This window comes from Fukomys damarensis, unplaced genomic scaffold (assembly GCF_012274545.1).
Source record: "Fukomys damarensis isolate Sample0158 unplaced genomic scaffold, DMR_v1.0_HiC HiC_scaffold_31, whole genome shotgun sequence".
In the NCBI taxonomy this organism is placed as follows: Eukaryota; Metazoa; Chordata; class Mammalia; order Rodentia; family Bathyergidae; genus Fukomys; species Fukomys damarensis.
In genome coordinates, this window is record NW_022900943.1 from 18,799,110 (window position 1) to 18,817,463 (window position 18,354).

The window sequence follows — 18,354 nt, forward strand, 5'->3', positions numbered from 1 at the left end:
CCCATATCTCTGTGCAGATGTTCCTCAGGGGATGCAAGGCTGTGCCAGTCCACGCTCACTGGATTGTGCCTCAGGGTTCCTATGACATCTACACAGCAATCAGTAAGGCCCCTAATATTAGGAATGTGTATGTAAACAAACCCAAGTTCCCACTGACATTGTTTATAAATTCCCCTGTAAGTGACAATGCAAGAAATCCATTTGCACTGCAGCTCACGCCCCTGGCTCTGATCTGCTGGCACACTTTCCTGCCTGTGCCCTGTTTCTCCTCGCTGTCATCCAGATCCTGAGCCCCGCACTCCTGCCTGCTCCTCTCTGTTTATTCTTACAAGTTGAGCTTTCCACCCTTCAGCTGATGATCCTCAAACATCAAAGACTCTGGATAGCATGCAGCCCACGTTCTGCTTAGAACCTAAACAGCTGTTGGCAGGGTTGGATGCCAGTGCCCTGCACTTGCTGTTGTGTTGTGAATATCCAACTGTGTGCTGAATGTAAACACCACCATTGCTATATTAACAGAGTGAGGGGACGGTACACCCTTGCACAGTGGACTAACACATGGTGACACATGTCAGTTCCAATAAATATGTTAGCTAAATTGAACTTTTCCTCCTTTAAAATAAATGAACGTTTTCCATCTTGGTTTAGCTCTTAAAAACAACAAACTCAAATGCCAATGAAATGCAGGAGTGGAGTGGGATGTAGAAAACAGAGGATGGGAAAGGTACTTCGGTGTTCTTTGGGGTTTGGATATTTAAAACAATCCAATTATCCTGCACTCCCTGCTTTGGTAATTATCCACAACTGATTGAACCATTTTAACCATTCCTTGAAGTCACCTGGATGGGTTCAGTTTGAGACCTCACTCTGACATTTTGTCCTCCGTGTGCCTTTAGGGGACTCCACGGATGTGTCTGAACCTCCGTTTCCTCATCCCAAAGCCTGGCATAATTAGGACAATAGAAATAATATTAATAACGACAATGGGACACACCACCTTCCCTGTTGTTCATCCAACATGTGTCTGTGGAGCTCCTGCCAGGAGCCACGGCATGTTGTGAGGGCTGCGGCCACCCCAGGGAGAGATACAGCAGAGATCGCAGCCTTTCTGCAATTCCGCTCCGGGAAGGCCATGGTGATGGCCAGCAGGAGTGGTGATGGTGGCCAAAGGGACAGAAACAGTACATAATGAATGAATACACGGAGCAGGTAGGGGGGAGGTGATAAGTGTTGTGAAAGAAATAAAGAGTAGAGCAGGGGCATGAGGGCCCCGCAGTGTGTGCGTTGAGGGGCGGAGCTGGCCAAGAGGCTCCTGGGAGAGGTGCTTTGTGCGGCTTTGCCGTGAGTGTGTTCCGGGAGCGTAGGAAGATCCCTGTGTCTGAAGGACTGCTGCGGAGAGCAGTTAGAGAGGAGGGCATGACACGGCGCCTTTGAAAAGACGTCGGAGGGTAAAGGCAGGCTCCGGTAAGATGAATATAATGGTAGGGCATTGTTATTTATCATGACTCTTTATTGGATCTACGAAAGAAACAGCAATTCTCCTTCCTCCAGCTCCTGCCTGGTTTCTTGTCCACTAAGTAAGCCTTTTCTTCATTGCTTTTATTTGTCCCAACAGATCCGTGAGGCCCTTAAAGGAAACAGGGAGCACCCCCAGCCCCCCAGGGGACCAGAGCAGCCTGCAGAATGACCTCAGCCGCCTCTGCATGTCACCTACCATAAAGAAATGGAGGCTGAGGAGACGGGTGTGAGAGCCCACGCAGGGTTCTCTCTGGCCCCTGCCCACCCACGGCTTGCCTGCCTTTATTGGCCAAATAGCAGTCCACCAAGGGAAAGATGATTTCTCATCTGATTTGAGCAAAAGCAACTTTTACAGATAGATGAAAACCTCCCGGTATGAGGCCTGGGAGAGGGAACGGGTTCTATTGATGGCACCAGGGCACAAGCCCAGCTCTTCTCACTGCTGCTAAACTCCGACATGGTTGTTGCTCAGCACACACTGTTCACCACACCCGCTGTGCCCAGAACAATAAACTGAGGTACAGGCAAAACCTCTCCTTTCCTAAGTACCTTACCCTTTCCAGAGGTAGAAAATCCAACCCAGAGCTGAAGCCAGTGCGTGGTCTGAAAATATTCTAGACAGTTTTACTCAGCAGTGAGCACCTCCATCTTAAAATATATAACAGAGGGGGTAGATTTATACCCTCATTTCCCTTCTTCATGAAGATATGAAGGTTTTCTTTTTTTTTTTTAAAGTACAAGAGACAGTTTGCTGAAAATCTGTATTTTCCCCTCTCCTCCCCCCAAGAAATCAGCGTAGTGGGTCTTGCTCATTAGAATATTTGAAGACAAGGTGGTTTTACTTTGCCACTGTACAAACACTGCAGAATACAAAGTGGACACACGTGACCTACATTTGTGTTTTTAGAATATGGCCATTGGGCTGGGGATTTAGCTCAGTGGTGCCCCCACCTGCCTCACAAGAGCAAGGTCCCGAGTTTGATCCCTGACACCAAAAAAAAAAAAAAAAAAAAAAAAAAAAAAAAAAAGAAAAAAGAAAAGGCCATTACTGTGTGTGTGTGTGTGTGTGTGTGTGGTGCTGAGGACTGAATCCATGGCCTTGTTCATGGTCTGTCATTTGCCATCATATTTTCATAAGCTAGTGCTTCATGCAACTGTATTCTGAACAATGGTGCATGAGCAGCATTTCCTTTGGCCCGGTTGGCTTGGGTAGACCTGTGGGAAAATCCTAAAACTAAACCACAACCGTATAAAAATTGGCCACTTTCTAGGTCCTACTGAAAGGAGACAGGTTGGTCTTTTTCTACTTATATACCTTGCCTAAATGTAAAACAAAAGCCATTCACTGGTCCGCTAGACCAGTACTCATGTAGTACAGACTTGGGGGAGTCTATCTGTTTCTCTGTCTCTCTCTCTCTCTCTCTCTGTCTCCACATCTCATGCAACTCTTCAGCCAGAGGTAATGCTCATGCTCTGTGCTGCATTCTCAATGATCACACGATAACACAGGTCCATGTGCGCACACCCCCATGAATCACGCACACCCAGAGCAGAGAGACAGAGGAAAGGGAGGGGAGACAACAAGGGAGGAGGGAACAGAGCTAACCGGAAGTTCAGCCAATTTCAGAGGTCAAGTTCAGCTTGACTGCTAAGTTAGCTAACAAGAAATAGAGGAGTAGCTTACTACATGCAAGGCAGCCAACAGACGACTGTGAATTGTGCACGGTGTGATGCTACTGAAGGTGACGTAACAATAAGGTCCAACAGAATGAGCACGATAGCTGTTCATTCCGGCTACAACAGGATATGGTAACTGTACAAAACCAGGCAGGTGGTCAAGATTTTCCTTACAACTTTTCAAAGAGCAGGGTTGATATTGGTTCTGATCCAGTACGTTTCAAACTCAAGTATAGCAAACATTTACAATTATTTAGCAAGTAATTCCAGTTATAGCTGACAGCCATTCTAGAGAAGGACATGCTTGGTTTTAGGTCAGGTACTTGAGAAGCACAATAACCAAGACATTTTTGTTTTTTACAAAGTATTAAGGCTAGAGAGGTTGATAATTAAGACAACATAGCACAAATGTTGCAGGGAACACTTTAGAAATTCTAACCCGTTCATTTAATTTAAAAATGTTTTGTTTAACAAATATTTATTAAACCAGCTATGGTGGCAGACACTGGTAATCCCAGCCCTCAGGGAGGCTGAGTCAGGAGGATTGCAAGTTTGAGCCTAGCCTGCATAATTTAGAGACTCACTGAGATTCTGCTTCAAAGTACAAAATAAAAAAAAGGACTGGGGATGTACTTCAGTGCAAAGAGCTTGGGTTCAAGCTGCAGTACCCCAAACAAAAACCAAAATCCCCAGACTTATTAAGCACTTGCATTTCAGGCATTATGCTTTGTAAATTTCAACTCATAAAATATAAGAGGAAAAAATATGAGGTAGGTATGGCTCTTTTATCTGTTTTACAGATGAATAAACTGAGGTACAAGTTGGCGAGTAACTTGTCCAGCAATACACAGCTAGGGCAGAGCCTGGATTCACACTTACGATTCCGTAAGGTTAACCATCATATTGAGCTGTTTCTCATTGTAAGGGTTTTCTTTTTTATTCATTAAATTTATTGGTGTATTTTAGGTATACAATATGGTGTGTGTGTGTGTGTGGCTGAGGATTGAACTCAGGGCCTTCCCCTTCCCCTTTAGACCTTTTCTTCAATTATACATTTTGATCCTTATTTACACTTTGTTTTCATACCAGAGAAACTATCTGGTATTTACACATGTGTGTCCTATTTATTTCACTTAAGAGTGTGGCCTCAGTGTGCATCCATTTAGCTATACATGCCTCTAGTTTCTCATTCTTTATGGCTGAGTAATACCCCATTTTGTAAAAAGAAGGCCACATTTTCTTTATCCAGTCACTTGTTGATGGGCAGTTTCCAAATTTCCGCTATTACAAACTGTGCTGCTATAAACATGGGTACACATATATTACTGTGGTATGATTCTTTTAATTCTTTTGGGAAGATACCCAGCAGGGGAATATCTAGGTCAAATTTTATGAGGTATCTGAGAGTCATTTTAGGGGAAGTGTAGGTTCATACCCATGTATCTATTTTTAGACTTTCCTTGCATTCCATCCTTGTATATGGGCCAGTGGCTATCAAATGATGATGGCTGTAAGCAATTCTCTTTCCATGTCATAATGACTTTTATGGGTAATTTTGACCATAAGAGATTTTGGCCAAAGGTGCGTACTTTCTAGCCACATCTATGAAGCTAATACGTTCAGTGCAAATGGAAAACATCACCACAAATATGGGGAAGGAAATGGAAAAGCCCAGATCTCACTTTACTTAGTGTCCACTAAGTCTTTTGGAAATGAGTAAACTGGTGCTCTCTCTCTGACAGGGACGTAAACAATGTTAGGTTAATACAGTGTGTTAGACAGGGTGATTTACCCTCTATGCTCAGTAACTCAGTGGAAGATCTCCTCGGGTCTTGTATACCCCTGATTTGTTTCTAATCCACAGCAAGAAAATCTTCCTCCTTTCACTAGGTAGTGTGGATATGCCCAAGAATATGCAAGCTGCTTAGGCCTAGCTCTTTGTACCTACCTTGACTGATAGCTTCCTTTATCACACTAGGGTTGGTTTTGTAGCAGGATCACTGCAGAAAAGAGGCTGACGAGCAGCTAAAACAATGCTTATGTAAGCTATAAACAAAGCTAAATTTTATTTTGCTGTGTGTCATGGAGCATAGTCTATTATTTCGTGTTACTAGGTGATGGACGGAACTGGTTATACTATCGGTTGTCATGGATATGCACCTGTTCCAACTGGTTCCAGATTATAATAGGAACCAGTGGTGCTGAGTGTAGGAAAATCAAGCACAGGATTTTGGCTTCATCAACCAGAGGGAGTTTGTGTGTCAGTGTCTGAGACCAATCAAGATATTCACAGTCGTGTGTATGGGTTTGGCTTCAAAATCTGGTAGATTTGTTATCATAGAATACTAGTATCAATGGCAGGTATACAGGGTCATGTGGGCAGAGAGGTGCCAATACAATCTTACTGAAATATAAATATAAGTACCTATTTAATTTTAATTAGTTAAAAACATTTTTTTTTTGGCTTAGGCCTTATTTAAGTCTGTGTCCAATCTAAGCTGTGTTTCTATGGAACTGACTGGGAATATTGATCCATAAGCAGTGGCTCATAGGACTTCCTTTGTTCCATTTTAACACTGATGTAATGAGATTAAGGGTATTTTCATCTTTGTGCAGATTTGATGGGGTGAGCTGCCTAGTGCTCAAGCAAGATTTGAATTACTTTGGATTCTGAGACTTTGTATTTTGTGCAGAACCTTCTTTTTTTTTGCTTTTTTTGTTTGTTTGCTTTTGGAGACAGGGTCTTGATGAATAAATAGCACAGGCTGACATTGAAATTGTAGTCATCCTGCTACAGCCTCCTGAGTTCTGGGATTACAGGCATGTGCCATCATGCCTGGCATGTGTGTAGAATCTTTTTGCTAGGCAACCTCTAACATAATTTAAGATGTTGTACACATGTAAAAGTAATGGAATTGCATTTTTAAAAATTCTATGATTCAGACTTTTGAGACTCAAATTTACCTGATAGAGTTATTGAAGTTTAGGTCATATTATTAAATAATATTTTAAAAAGTAAATTTGCTGGAGATCAACATTCAACTATATTTTTCCTGTCTACTTGAGAGAGCCTTGGGGTACCCTAAGAAGATTAAATATCGGGTCAAATGACACAGCCCCTTGACTACTAGACAAGCTCTAAGTAAATGTCGCTGCCTGACCAGCGTTTTCACTTGAGCATGGGAGAAACTCATCAGTTCCAAATGAAGTTCTCCATTCCAGGTATGGAATCACTGGGAATATCTCTGCTGGTTTATCTCCCAAGAGTTTACATTGTCTCTCTTCCTTTTATTCCATTTTCTTTTATTCTCCCTTTTTATTTTTATTTATTTATTTATTTTGCTACCAGGGATTGAACTCGGGTCCTTGTGCTTGCGAGCAGGCAGCAGAACCACTGAGCTAAATCCCTGGCCCTATTTTTATTTTTTTTATTGGTACATTTTACATATACAGTGCAGTTACATTCATCATTGTCATCTTGTACCTTTACATGACACATCTTGGCTTTTATTTTTTCCCTATTCCCCTGCCCTCCCTTCACCCCCTCCACCCTTCCCTATTTACAATGACTTTGTTTCCAGTTTTTTCCTTTTATCTTTATTTTTTCTTTTCCCTCTTACTTTCCCCCATCCCTTCCATTTCCCCTACACTTTTAGACCTTTTCTTCCTATTACACAATATCAATTATACATTTTGATCCTTATTCACACTTTTAATTTATCAGACTAGAGAAACTATATGGTATTTATACATGTATGTCCTATTTATTTCACTTAACAGTATGTCTTCAATGTTCATTCACTTAGCTATAAATGTATCTAGTTTCTCATTCTTTATGGCTGAGTAGTACTCCATTTTATAGACAAACCACATCTTTATCTAGTCTCCAAATGATGGGTGATGGGGCTGTTTACAAGTTTTAGTGTTACAAACTGTGCTGCTATGAACATGGGTAAGCATATATCACTGTGATAGGATTCTTTTAATTCTTTTGGGAAGATACCCAGCAGAGGAATTGCTGGGTCAAATTTTACTTCAAATCCTAGCTGTTTAAGGTATCTCCATATTGATTTCTATAGTGGTTGTACCAGTCTGCCCTCCCACCAACAATGGAGAAGGGTTCCTTTCTCCCCACAATCCCGCCAGCATTTGTTATTGGATGATGTCTTGATAGCAGGCATTCTTTCTGGGGTGAGGTGGAATCTCAGTGTTGTTTTCATCTGCATCTCTCGAATGACCAGTCCTTGCTTATTTTTAAGCGTTTATGAGATCGATTTTCCATCCCACCTAACATTAACAATCATTTTGAGCTGGCCAGAGAATGCATCTCCCTCCTGTGAATCCCACCAGATGGAAAGCCCTTAGCAGATGCCTGGAGATAGGATGGGAAAGCCTCTCTTCTCTAGAGCATCTGCAGTGGTCTCTGTCTACATCCTCCCACATCCACAAACACACAGGGAACAGATGACACAAGTCCCAGGCTCTGGAGCCAGCTGGAGGGGTCCAGATCTCAGATCTTCCCTCTATTAGCTGTATGATGGGTAGCAGGACACCTACACTCCCTGGGCCTCTGTTTCTGTGACCTTCACCTGGGTGACAATCACAGCTATTTCAAGTAAAGGTATTGTTTTGAAGATGAATGAGTTAGTGATGTAGATAAACCTTTAACACAGTGCCCAGCATACAGCAAGCACTCCAGAAATGCCAGCTGTGTTGGTGAGAGGCACTACAGGCCAGGTGTGCCAAGGTTCAAAGGCCAGCGATGTTTGACACATAGACATGTGTCTGTGCCGGTGACTGATTGGGTAAATACAGACCATTTGAACTTTCTGAGCATAGAATATTTTTCACTAACAAAAATGGTCAATTCTTAGGGTTCAACCCAAGACACAGGGAAATATTCCCTTTGTCTCACTTTTCTTGCCCATTGAAATAGACGAAATAATCCCATCTATTGTTATGGCATTAAATGAGATAGCATTTATAAAATGTGTAAGAAGTGCTTGGTAACTGGGTGTGGTGGTGCACGCCTGTAATCCCAGCACTCAGGAGTTTGAGGCAGGAGGATTTCCTTGAGTTCCTGGCCAGCTAGAGCTACAGAGTGAGTTCAGGCCTGCCCGAACTACATGATACCCTGTCTCAAACAAATAACAAACAAACAAACAACAACAATAACAACAAAAAAAACCAAAAACCAAAACCAGAAAGACATGCTTGACAGACAGAAAGTGTTATAGGTACTTGCTATTATTTTACTTATTATTCTCACCTACTCTGCCTGGAACAAACTTTTCTTAAGCACAGACTGTTTATTTAGCCTTCTTTTTACTTCTGTCCATCAGCTTTCTATGTTGCCATTAATACACCTCTGCCCCTTCAAAACCTGGGCTGAATTCATCTTATTGACCCCTGACTGCACTGCCTCCCTCTTTATTGCCTCTGGGTATTTGTATGTTCACTAAGCACGTGGCATTTCACCTTGGCTAGTAGTAGTTCTCATTAACTCTGGAGGAGGAGGTAACATTTCTTCTACTTTAATTCCATCTTATCACAGGATGGTTATTGTATACCTTAGGAAAAAATTCCTTAAGTTATGTTCAAATACAGGGTCACTAATGTCTTCTTATTTTGTAAAACAGACTTTAAAAAATCTAGAGAAATTTTAGATTGATAGAAAAGTTTGCAAAGATAGTACAGAAAGTTCCTTTTCCTTTACCAATCTCCCTTACTAGTGAAGTCTCATATAATGGTTGTACATTTGCCCAAACTGAGAAACTTACATTTGTACATTACCATTCCTCTGCTTTACTCTGTTTTAGGGAGGAGGTGTTGGGGCTTAAAATCAGGCATGTGCCCTGCCCCGGGCTATATTCCAGCTATGTTACTCTGAGCTAAACTCTACTTGATGCAAAGTTCATCCGTTTTCCACGAAGATCCTTCCTCTCTTCCAAGATTCCATCCAGAATGCCCTAGTGCATTGTTGTATCCTCTGTTTCTCAAGACTTTCCTTCATTTTCGTGACCTGCACAGTCTTGAGAAGTGTCTATCGATATTTTGTAAAATGTCACTCAATGTGAATATGTTTAATTTTTTCTTCTTCTCATGATTAGACTCTGAGATATAATATCACAAAAGTAAATTGGCTTCCTCATCATCTTTGGGGAGCAAATAATACCAAGATGGTTTCTTAGTTAGATGTGATTGTGCATACCTATAATCTCAGCCAAAATAAAAAAATAAAAAAAGGGCTGGAATTTTGTGTAGTGCAAAGGTTCTGGTTTCATTCCCCAGTATGACAAAAAGGTGATGGTGGTGGTGGGTACCAAGATGACTTCCTGTTTCTGATGGTGAACTTGATAACATCACTTACTGAAACACGATTTTTGCATAGAATTCTTACATATTAAAGTTAGTAAGACACACTTCAAAGATAGTAAGTAGCTAGATCCCTAAAATTTATAGATAGTATAATTTATCTATAGATATAAGCACAGAAAATATTAATATAGTAGACTAATTTTTCAAATAAGGAGGATATTGAAGAATATGATTATTATAAAATAGGTCTTCACATAGATGAAACCTATGTAAGCCCCACTGCCTCCCCCAAATAAAACCACAACAAAGAAAGAGAAACAGCGTGAATTAGTAGTTCTTCAGCAAAACCAAAACAATAAACCAGGACAAAAACAAACAAACAAACACAGGAAACATCCTTTAAAGAAAAATAAAAAGGTATTCAGTTTTAGCTTGGTATCCATTTCTTCCCAAAGATTAGTACTAGTAGAAATTTCTGAATTACCCTAATCTGAACATCAGCACAACCCCCAAATACCCAGACTCCTAGATTTAATCATCCTTGGTTATATCTGATTGTCTTTCCTTGGGATCAGCATTACACAGAACCATTATAATATTTTATATATTTTAATAAACCACAGTTTATTAGCATGCAAGCCTGTTGTCTTAGTCACTTTCTCTTTGCTGGAACATATTACCCAACACCCACAACTTGAAGGAGAAGAGGTTTATTTTGCCTCACTGTTTCAGTAGGGTTAGTCCATGGTCAGCTGTCTTCCAGGGTAGAAGGCATGGAAGAAGGGCTTGGGCACAGGAAAGCTGCTCATGGTATAGTGACCGTGAAGCAGAGAGAAAGGAGTAACTGGGGAGGGAGGTAGACCCAGGTCACACCCTACTGACCCTTCTCTTTGGACCAAACCCTAACTCCTAACAGCAAGTAAACTGTGCCACCCCTACAATCCAAATACCTTTCCAAAGCTCCACCTTTGAGGCTGGGGGTGGCAGTCTAGCTATAAACCCTAATGGATGTCCATTCTGGAAGCTACTGGGAAGTAGTCAGAGGCTCATAACTATGTCAAGGATTTCTATGAACGAGACAGGCACAAATGTAGACAGATAAAGGGTTCAAAAACAATAAGCGCATTTGTTACTAGCGAGTTGATTTTCCAAAGTGGAGAACAACCTTTGGCAAAATTCCAAAGCAAACAAAATGCCATCTCCCTTGATTTTCAAGATAGTTGCATAATTGGGAAAATTTACAACTTACTAAGAACGTTCAAATATAAGGTGGAATTACGTCCAGACAGTCATAACCAGGTCTTTCTGTCTGAAATGGCTTTCTGCTGTGACACTGGAAAGCTATGTGGACAGAGAACAACGCTGTATTGTGGGCCCTACCCACTAAGTGCCAGTGGTACCTTCTAGTGAGGAAGGGTAAGCAAAAACACTTCTCAAAAATCTACGATAAAATTTCCAGAACATAGCTGAGTACGGTGATGCCTCCCAGATCTCTAGATGGCTCAGGTAGAAGAATCACTTGTTGGAGCCCAGCCTGGGCAAATCAGTAACTTAGTGAGACCCTGTCTCAAAATAAGTAAGGGCTGAAGTTTTACCTTAGAGCAAAGGACTAGTTTCAATGTCCCGTAGTAAAAAAAAAAAAAAAAATATTTGCAGATATGAGAGCTATGCTACCTTAGTCAAGACCACACTGGTAAAATTGAGTCCAATTGCTTACTTTTACAGGTAGGATCTAGGATCAGGTCCATGTAGCCATCATAGAAGGGCAAAACTGAACCTAGAAATTAAGTTTTCAAGCTCCAAATCTGAAAAATCTGATACTTATTGAGGCTCCCAGAAATATCTAATGAGAACTCTTGGATTGATGCTGAAATGCAGTTCAAATCACGTATGCGTGCACACACACACACACACACACACACACACACACGCAGGCACACTCACTCTCCGTTACCAACACCAGCGACTCAATTCCTAAATAAAACCCTTCACAGATTTTGAACTGAACAGAAAATTCAAAGCATTATCCTGCCTTAAAGGCTTTGTATAACTTGGCCCTTGTCTGTTCCTCCAGCTTTATTTTGTACCATTGTCTCCCTTGTACATTATGCTTCTGTCCTGCTGGTCTGCTCTTAGGTACTGGCAGGAGTTCCCTTCCTTCCTGCCTCAGGATCGTGGCACACAGCCCTCCTCTTCCCCAGGCTCTTCTGCTCTTTGCCTGGCAAACTCCTACTTACTCTGTATAGCTTGGCGTAAAGGTCACTTCCTAAGAAACCCTGAGCCCCTAATGTCTCGGTGTTAGATGTTTTCATAGCACTCTGTGTTTCTCCCTCATACTCTTAGCAGGGCTTATGAGTAAGTGTTTGTTTGTGTGATTTTGGATTTGGTGTCCAACTCTTCCATTAGCCTGGAAGCTCCTGTGGGGTCAGCAGCTTCATCGGGTTCACTGGTTATGAAACATAGCAAAGTGCCTGGCAGAGAGCAGGGTCCAAATATTTGCTGGATCTATGAATGGAAGAATAACCGGGTTAGCTGCCTGGAATCGCTTCCCGGTGGGCTGGGAGGCAGACGCCATGACGGAACATAATTGTGGTTTTTCACAATGAGCAACAGCATAATGCATCAGTTCTGTGCTGCCTTGTGGAGAGAGGCATGACACTTGAGACAGCTTGTTTTAGCTCGGTTGGTTTCCTGGGCTTGTGTTACGGTAGGAACACAGTGGAGTAGAGGCGCCTCCCCGTTAGGATGAGTCCAGGTTCCTGCATCTACCTGAGTCTGGCCTCCCTCTGGAAGGGACCGGAGGAAACCACAGCTTTGTAAACTCCCACTTAAGGGCCTCAAGCTTCCAAGATCCCTGCTCTGTCCTTGCACTGATACCACCAACAGAACCCTTAATATTGTGTCTCATGTTTCATTTACTACCCAAACCTTGGTCTTTGGGTATCACTTCCACTAATTTGAGACATCTACACGTCACCTGTGCCATTATTGACTAAGGTTTGAGTGCATCCCACCTGGACATCAGTGCAGATAAGAACAACCGCATGTGTACACTCCCACTTTTACTGGGCTTGTCTCACTGCTTTGGAAGGAAATACTCGTTTTCTACACAGTGTTCCCACGAGGGAGATACACCAAGGAGACCTTTTCACCGTCCTGATCTGTTAAGAAGACCCTCTCGCTGTCCCCGCACTGAAGAACAATTTCAGTAACTTTCCCAGGTCAGAGTTAGCGGAGGTGACAGAACTAGGACTCAGACTGTCTGGCTCCTGTTCTGTCCGGGGCTGTTCCTGTCACAGTGACACAAAGCAGTCCTAAGTGGGTTTTCTGCCCACGCCAGCCCCCACATGCACAGCATCGCTGTAGGACGAGTGAAGCCTGACAACTTTTCCGGAAGGCTGTCTCCCGAGTACGTTACAGCCAGTGCAGGGCTGCTGGCATCGCAGGGCTCCGCTCCTCTCATCTGCCCTCCCTTCCCCTCCTTTCCTCCCCTTCCTTTCCTGCCCCGTCCCACCTCGCCTCTCTCCCCATCCTCCCACTCTCCCCTCCTTCCTTCCTTCCTGACTTCTTCCTTCCTTCCTTCTTCCCTTCCCTTCCCTTCCCTTCCTTCCATCTCCCTATCTCCCTCTCCCCCTCCCCTCCCCTCTCCTTTCCTTTCTTTCATATTTGAACCCAGGGCCTTTGCACTGAGCTCTACCCCCAGCTCTAAAATTATTTACTTGATTTTTTGAGCAGGGTCTAGCTGAGTTGCTAAGGTTGCTAAGTTGCTCAGCCTGGGCTCCCACTTGTGAACCTCCTGCCTCAGCCTCCTGTGGTGTTGGGATTACAGGTTGGCACCACTGTGCCTGGCTAGCACTACACTTTTAGTTGCTTCTTTCCTGTTGCAATTTTCTGACCCCTCTGTGAACCCCTCCCCTGTCTCATTTATAAATGCTGCATTCCTGTTGGCATTACCAGAATGTTCATAATCTTAATGATGGATGCCATTTTACACGCTTAGCAAGCCAGGGAAATCTCCTCTTGGGCAGTACAATGTGTTTTGATGCTAGAGTACGCAATTCATCCACAATGAGTGCCGCTATCCCAGGGCCATAGCAGCCCTTCTGGGGGACCACTTAGCAGCTGTCTTCATAATGGTGGGAACCCATGGCTTCAGGAGCTTCTCCCCGCTCTGACAGTCAGCACTACAGTGGTGTGCTACTTCCCTGGTGGTTCCAGACTTGCTGCTGACATCCTTATATTCCATCCTTAATTTAGAATTAAGCTACATACTTGGGCTGGGATGTAGCTCAGTGGTAGGGCTCTGGCTGAGCATGCACAAGGCCTATGGTAGAATCTCCAGCACCACAGAACTGAAAGGAGAATCAGAGAATGAAGTCACATACTTAAACACAGGAATTCCACCACAATGTGCTATCCTACCTTGGGCTCCTGTAGATCTTAAAGTACAGTCACACTGGTGTTCTTCCTGACCACGGTTGACCATGGCATCCCTACCATGAAGCCTTTGTTCTTGCCGCTGCCTCTGGAATGTTCTTTTTCCAGATCTTGCCACACCTATTTTTGTCGTGTTCATTTCAGCTCAGTGGCATCTCTTCAAGGCCTTCTGCTGAACCATCCTGCATATAACTCAACTCCTCACCAAGTGACTTCCTATCCTACTAGTTTGATTTAGTTGCTTCATGGAACTTAGTATGATCCAAAAGAATCTGTTTATTTGTCTGCTTAGAGTCCTCTGTCTCCCGCCTCCCATCAGACTGTAATTCCCACGAAGGGAATGCCAAGGCCTCTCTCATTTATCACTTTCTTAGGGTACTCAGTGAGTGACTGCTAAGTAAATAAGTGCGTGACTCCATTCAGTACCTGCAGAGAGGTGTAGGGGAAAGGATAGGGCCCTGGAATCAGATGGAATCAACCTTCTGATCTTATGTAGAGATTTTGAGCATGGTTAGGCCTGACTTCCGGTTCAGCCTTTGCCATTTCCTGGCTGTTTGGGGCAATAATTTAGTCCCTGCTCTTTATGTTCATCAACAGTACGTGAGGTATTGAGGATATAGTCCTAAGTGAAATAAATAAGTCACACATGTGTAAACACCGAATAGTTTCTCTGCTGTGAATAAACTATAATATTACATAAGATCTTAATGATATAATGGACAATGTGAAATAGAAAAGGGCTAAAGGTGTAGGGAAAGTGGGAAGGGTAGGGGAAAGGGAATAAGGGAAAACAAAAAATATGAGAAAATGAAAAAATGGAAATGAAGTGTTTGTAAAGGGGGAGGGGAGGAGGGGTGAAGGGAGGGCAGGGACAAGGGGGAAAAATGAGAACCAAGACCCGTCATGTAGAGGTACAAGATCCCAATAATGAATGTAACTGTACTGTATACCTAAAATGTACCAATAAACTCAATGAGGAAAGAAACAAAACAAAACAAACAAACAAAAAAAACAGTACATGAGGACTAGTGAGCTGTGGTCTATCACTTTCTGGGCCTGGTGTCAGGAACTGTAATAGGGCCTTAGCTATCAAGAATTGACTCCATTACCCCAGGAATGGCAGAAGAAACTCATGACACTGTCTTTGTAATACACTGAATAGAGAACTCAGGCGTCCTTCTATTCAGTACAACCACTGTGCATTTTACATAAAGCTATGATGTTTTTGAAATGTGGTTATGTGGTAGGCTCCAGCTATGGTTTATAATCTTAAACGCACTGGAAAGAACCCAGTCTTTTAGTGAATGACCTGTTTGATAGAGGTATCTTCTGCCCTGTGCCTTTAATTACATGCTGTATAATAGAGTCGCATGCACCACACACAGTTCCTTCAGTAGCTGAACATTATGTTCCTCAGGTGGCACAGGTGACTTTGAGGTACTTGTCAGTAACTGGCTTTCCTGTACAGTATGATAACCATTCCATTCACTGTGGTATTTTACTTCTGCAGCCCTTGTTTGGAATATTAAAGAGGGGATGTGGCAGTCTTCATTCCTTTACTTCAAGGACTGATTTTTGAAGCAGGGCCCTGTTGTCTACTCAGGTGAGAGTAACTAGTTGCGGTGAATGTTTTGAATGTGGTCAGTGTCGTCAGGTGGCTGGTGAACATAACTTTGACTGTGATCACGGGAACTGTGACTCTCTTTCGTGCTTCACTCACAAGATGAGCTGGACTGAGACCTGGACAATTCCACCGGGGCTCCCAACATCATTTCACCTACTTTCTCTGTCAGAGTAGGACAGCTAGAAACAATGGCGCGGAGGGAGTCACTTCCTTCCACCCATTTAATTCTGAACAGCACCCTACAGCCAGTCCTCCTCCCATTAACTTAAGAGAGGTGGAAAGTAAAATAATAAAACCCCTGGAGATTTCCGATGCTGTAGGCGAGAGCACATGCCCGTTGGAACTCCTGGCTTGACCTTCACCCTCCTCCCACCTCATTAAGGGTTCATAAATATGTACGACCTGTCATGCATGTAATTGAGATCAGAGTGAATTCTTGGCCAAGCATGGGTGTGGAGAGTCCCTAAGACGACTCAGAACCCTTTCAGTCATTCTGGTCAACCACGCCTAGAGATTCAGCCATCCTGGGCTGAGGCTCACATCCTTTAAGTTCCGAAAGCCTGATTTATCAGTGGTGGTTACTCTTACCGCTTTTGTGTGCTATGATCTATGTGCAGTGCTCTCACTTTTCTGTCACCTCCACACCATTTTTCTGTCTGTGCCTTATCTTGGCACAGACTCACCCTGAACGCACCTTCCTGTGATCTTCAATAAATGCAGTTGGGGCCAGGGATTTAGCTCAGTGTTTCCACTACCTGCCTCACAAGCACAAGGACCTGAGTTCGATCCCTGGTACAAACAACAAACAACAACAACAAAGTAGCTGCTTACCACTTGCTACCTGGTGTACACTTGCAATACACTGCTCGCTGTACACAAGAGCCTGGACTATACCTGCCCATTCTGCAGTAACCAGGACACAATGGTCTGTTCTCCCCCACCCCACACACAAAATGACTGCTGTCTCTCAGACACCATCCTTGGGAAGAGAAGTGCTGAGCTTTGCTAGACTTTCCCTGGATCAGCAGAATACCTGTGGATTTGGAATGACAGGTTAAAGTCTCTGGGTTCCTCTCTTCTCATTCTTCATGGCAATGATTGCTTTTTTTTTTTTTTAAATCCAAGACTGGTACTCAAGAGGACAGACAGGAACTATTGAGACCTGCCGAGTGGTTCATCGTTGACCATTCAGACACCACGACTGTGCGATGTCCTAATTCAGTCTTTGATTCACAGGCGAGAGCAAGCAGAGCAGAGGGAGAATGTGAAACTCTGGAAAGGGGTAGTAAACAGCATGTGCGACACTGTGCCTGACTTCAATTTGTCAGGACTTGGGACATTTTTAAATGTCTTTTGGAAGTTTATAGATGTTGAGACAACTACACTGTGCCACTCCCCCCCGCCATTGAGTTAATTGGTACATTTTAGGAATACAGTACGGTTACATTCATTATTGGGATCTTGTTCCTTTACATGACAGGAACTGTGCCATTTTTCTTGGAGTTGCATTTTGCATCTGAGTGGCCAAGCCTCCTCAACCTCAGCATTACTGACATGTTGGGCTGGAGAATTCTTTGTCTGGTGAGGCCGTCCTGGGCACTTCAGGATGTTGAACTGTGTCCCTGGCCTCTACCTCTAGATGCTACTGTCATCCTCCAAGTTGTGACAACCAAAAACACTGATTTCCCCTTGCTGGGTGGGGACTGCCCTTGCTCCAGGTGAATTTTAACTGTAGGAGATTATTACTATCATTATTTGTGGTGCTGGAGATTGAGCCTGGGATCTTTTGCATGCTTGGCAAGTGCTCTACCACTGAGCTACATCCGAATTCTTGGGAGATTATTTTATTGTTACAAGAAGGTCTTTCTGAACATACTGCTGCTTCTTTTGGCTGTCTGGGGACCTTCTGACCTTTGACTTTTCAGAGGAGGAGATTCTTTATTTACTTGAAGGCAGGCAAAGGATAAACTAACAGTAAAAAAGGAAAAGATGAGAGAGATTCGTGAGTGAATGCGTAGATTGCTCTCCTCTCCACCTTTCTTCCCCTTTGCACTGTTAGTCTTCCAGAAGGGGGACAGATGAGGTATCTAGGAAAAGAAACCTGGCTGGGCTGGAGGAGCTGCAGTTAGTAAGTCCAGTGACTGTAGTTGGAACCAGGGGTGCTGGGACTTCGGGAACCTCAAGTAATCCTGATATTTAAATTCAGGCGTCAGCAATTTTGTGCAAAGCAGCATTGAAGATGGTTTTTGGAGGCTGGCTGGGTATCTGCCAGGGCTCTTGGCAAAACTGCGATGTAGGCAAGATGTTTTTGCCTCCACCTCTCTTTCTGCAGCTTCCCCACCCCGTTTGCCTCTGCTGGGCCCTGCAGACACACAGTTGCCTCATGCTGCCCTCTGGCTGCTCAAAGTCCACCAAACCAGGCCGAGCCATCTGCCTCAGCATTACCTGCCCCCATTCCAACTCTCCTTTCCTCAGTGCTGACTGCAGCTATTTTGAGGTTAAGATTAAAGATTCACATACTTCGCATGAAGGGAAGAATAGTCAGCAGGTTTAAGCAGTCAGGAGATGTCCTGACTGTTAGAAGAGAAGCTCGTTACTTGTCTTTTAGGAGATGTTTTGGACAAAGGGCTTTCGCATGGTTTATCTAGCTTTCCTGAAATAAGCATTGTGGTTGTATGTTTTCCAGCCACAATCTTTCCCCTCCTCAAAAACACTTTGGAATTCCATAAACTTGAAACTTTACTTAAAAAGAGACTCTGGGGCCGGGGATTTAGCTCAGC

General features: G+C 43.4%; 2 protein-coding genes across 20 annotated transcripts in view; one reads left to right on the plus strand and one right to left on the minus strand.

The window, feature by feature from the left end:
* LOC104872274 overlaps nt 1-18,354 on the plus strand; it is a 202,701-nt gene that overhangs the window by 159,468 nt on the left and 24,879 nt on the right. The window lies entirely within an intron of this gene.
* Nucleotides 1-18,354, minus strand: part of Trpm3 (transient receptor potential cation channel subfamily M member 3) — a 506,665-nt gene that overhangs the window by 23,274 nt on the left and 465,037 nt on the right. The gene's annotated exons all lie outside the window — the stretch shown is intronic.